Raw genomic sequence first — 3,942 nt, forward strand, 5'->3', positions numbered from 1 at the left:
TCCAGCATCATGGAGTCTAGAGCCCTCTTCTGGTGGGACGTGGAATTTCAGAGACTTGATGAAAACGAACCTCACATTGTGTTTGACAGGACAACCTGGAAATGGAGACTGTGGGCCGTGGTGGCCATGAAGCTGGCATGGGCCAGCAGTCCCTCTCTGCCTGCATGGTCCTTCAGGGGACGGCTGGACATGGGCAGACACTGACATGCCATGTAACACAGTTGTATTGGCTTCTGCACATCGTTTGTGTCGACTCATTTTGTCACAGGGCTTATGACCCAAGTACCTGTGCCCAAGTCCCAGAACTGTATGTGGGGCCCAGGAGACCACACAGGTAGGCTAGCCTCAGGCCTGTGTCCTCCTTGCTTTATAGACTATATTGCCTCCATTGGGCGGTGATGGCTCAGTCGTAGGGTTCTTGCCTTTCATGCAGGAGACCTGGGTTTGTGTCCTAGACAGCATTGCCATGATGCTAAGCAGATTTCAGCAGAACTTCCAGACTCAAATGGACTAGGAAGCAAAACCTCACAATGAACGGTGCAGTCTGCCACAGATTGTGAGCACTGGGCAGGACTGGGCAGGGTTTTGTTCTGTTGTGCGTGGGGGTAGCTAAGAGTTAGGGGCGAGTCAGTGATGGCTAACAACAACAACAACAAACTTGTCATCTGCTGCAGAAATTCCAGCATTCGGTGCCCAGGCCATCTCCAAAGGAGGCTCTCCACCTGAGATCAGAAATGGGCAAGTGTACCCCTCTAGTCTAGACCAAGAGCTACTCAAAGTGTGTTCCAGGATTGAAGCTAGCAGCCCATTGTTTGAAACAGGGCAGTAACAATCTAAGAACACAGACTGAAAACAAGCGTTTAGAAAACACTCAGTTTGATGAGTAATTTTAAAACCAACTGTATTGAGGCATAATTTACATTAGTAAGGAACCCAGCTGGTGAAATCGTTAAGAGCTTGGCTTCTAATTGACAGGTTGGTGGTTCAAAACCCTCCCTGCAGTGCCATGTGAGAAAACCCTGGCCATCGGCTTCTCTAAGGATTGTCCTTGTTAAGTGGTTCCTACTCACAGCAACCCTGCACAGGGTTTCCGAGGAGTGGCTGGCGAGCTTGAACTGCCGACCTTGCGGTTCAAGCTGACCTTGTGGTCCACTGCATTAACCCACAGTGCCACACCAGGACTCTTCCCTAAGGATTGTAGCCTAGAAAACCCCATGAGATGAAATCGACCTGTTGGCACACAGCAGTAACAGCATCAATAAATGTTCCTCATCTCAGGGTACATTCTGATGCTTTTTGATACATTTATACATCCACATCCATAGACCCATCACCATAATCAAGTTGTAGGACATTTCAATGATCCCAACATGCTCCTTGAGCCCTTCCCAGTTAAAGCACCTCACCAGCCTCCCAGGCCCTAGGCAATGACTGATCTGTTTTCTGCCCTGAAGATTGTTGTTGTAGTTAGGTGCTGTCGAGTGGTTCCGACCCATAGCTGACCCGAAACACCACCTGGTCCGGCGCCATCCTCACAATGATTATGTTTGAACCCATTGGTGCTGCACGGTGTCCATCCAGCTCATGGTGGGGGGAGGCGCTTGCTCTTTTTCGCTGTCTCTACACCTTGGAGGGACCAGTCGATGGAGAAGGATATTATCTTTGGTAAGGTGGAGGGTCAGAGAAAAAGAGGAAGACTCCCCAACGAGATGGATTGGCCAAATGGCAGCATTGATGGACTCAAGCGTGGCAACAGTAGTGAGGTTGGGCCAGGATTGGGCAGTGTTTCGTTCTGCTGTGCATAAGGTCGCTATGAGTCGATACCAACTCTATGGCACCTAACAACAACAACAACACACCTTACCAAGCATGATGTCCTTCTCCGGGTACTGGTCCTTCCTGATAATATGTCAAAATATAGGAGATGAAGTCATCCTCGCGTCTAAGGAGTACTCTGGCTTACTTCTTCCAAGACAGATTTGTTTATTCTTATGACAGTCCATAGCACTTTCAGTATTTTTCTCCAACACCGTAACTCAAATGCATCAATTCTTCCCAGGTCTTCCTTATTCACTGTCCAGCTTTCACATTCATATGAGGTGATTGAATATAACTTGGCTTGGGTCAGGGGCACGTTAGTCCTCAAACTGACATCTTTTCTCTTTAACACTTTAAAGAGGGCTTTTGCAGCAGATACGTCTAATGCAATGTCTTTTGATTTCTTTTTTAAAACTTTTTGTTGTAAATTGAGTGAAGGTTCACAGAGCAGATCATCAGTTTTACATTCAACAAATCATATACTTTCTTTATTGCAATGATTACAACTCCCTCCATCTACCATCAATTAACAATATTTATCTCTGGTAGCATGGTGGATTGTGCGCTGGGATGCTAACCAAAAGGTCAGTAGTTCAAAACTACCAGCAGCTCTGTGGGAAAAAGATGAGGCTTTCTGCTCCAATGAAGATCGACAGCCTTGGAAACCCTATGCAGGGTGGCTAGTAACAAACTCCAGGACATATAACCAACACCTCTAGGATTGTAGAGTTGTCGATTTCTTTCCTCAGTTCTATTAGAGTTTGATTTCTGTATTTGGAGGTTCTTTCAAGTGATAGATCTTTTTGATGGTTAAGTCCTCTTGCCTCTTGCTCAGTGGGTCAGGTAATCATTATATAATGTCCTTGTCTGTCTTTTATGCTGGTTTTTGTCTTAAAATCTATTTTATCAGAGATTAAAATTAGCACTCTTGATCATTTTTTATTGTGATTAGCTTGGTATATATTTCTTCCATCCTTTGATTTTTTGGTTTATGTCTGTCTTGTGTGTAGGATGTGTCTTTTGTAAACAGCATATCGAAGGATCCTGTATTCTTATCTGTTCAGCTACTCACTGTCTCTTGACTGCTGCATTTAATCCATTTACATTCAGTATAATTGTCGATAGATATGAATTAATTGCTGTTTTTTCCTTTTTTTTGGGTCTGCTGCTGGTTTCTTTGTTCCTTAGAATTCTCTGCACAGAGTTACTTTTGTTTGTGGGTTTGTTTTTCTTTTTTTTTTTTCATCTGTTGTGTTGATATTTACTAAATCTTTCTGATCTCCCTCCTTTTAATTTTGATGCAAAGGTATATTCGTTTTCTTTGCGATTAGCCTGTAATTTATTAATTTTTCCCTGTTTAATAAAGTCTGTTTTATCTTGAAATCGACTTGAATTTCTCACAATTTGGAGGGTCTGTATCTACACTATTTCCTTTTTTTTGCTTTGTAGTTGACTTCATTATAAATTGATATCTCTGGTTCCCTATATGAGATTTGTTTTACTTTAAATACTTCTATATCTGGATTGAATTCTGGGTGGCATTCTCATGTATGTTAATATAAAGTTGTTGTCAGTCCAAAGACCATCCTTTAGTAATTTTTGTAAAATTGGTCTTGCTATTACAAATTCCTTTAATTTCTGTTTGGCTGGAAATGTTCTAATTTTATCATTATGTTTGAGGAATAGCTTTGCAGGGTATACAAAAAATTTTTTTTAACTTTTAATTGTGAATTGAGTGAAAGTTTACAGACAAGATCATCAATTTTACATTCAATAAATTGTGCACTTCGTTTCATCTCAATGAATGAATCCCCTCCATGCAACACTTATCCTGCTCCCTACGGTTCCTACTTCCATTCCACCCAACTTCCCATCCCTTATTAACTTGGTCCTTAGGGAAATGTTGTCCTTTTGATTTGTTTTTTTTTCTTAAATGTTTTATTGTGAATTATGTAATAGTTTACATGGGAGAACATTAGTTTTACATTCGTTCTGTCGTATATAGTCTCATTGCCATGCTTACAATCCCCTCCATGTAATCCTTCCCCCGTATCCCTCAGGTCTTCAGCCCACAGTCGCTCTCCCTCTCTGGATCTAAAGTCTCCAGCTGCTCCATCGCTCCAC

Source organism: Chrysochloris asiatica, unplaced genomic scaffold, assembly GCF_000296735.1.
Source record: "Chrysochloris asiatica unplaced genomic scaffold, ChrAsi1.0 scaffold00257, whole genome shotgun sequence".
Classification (NCBI taxonomy): Eukaryota; Metazoa; Chordata; class Mammalia; order Afrosoricida; family Chrysochloridae; genus Chrysochloris; species Chrysochloris asiatica.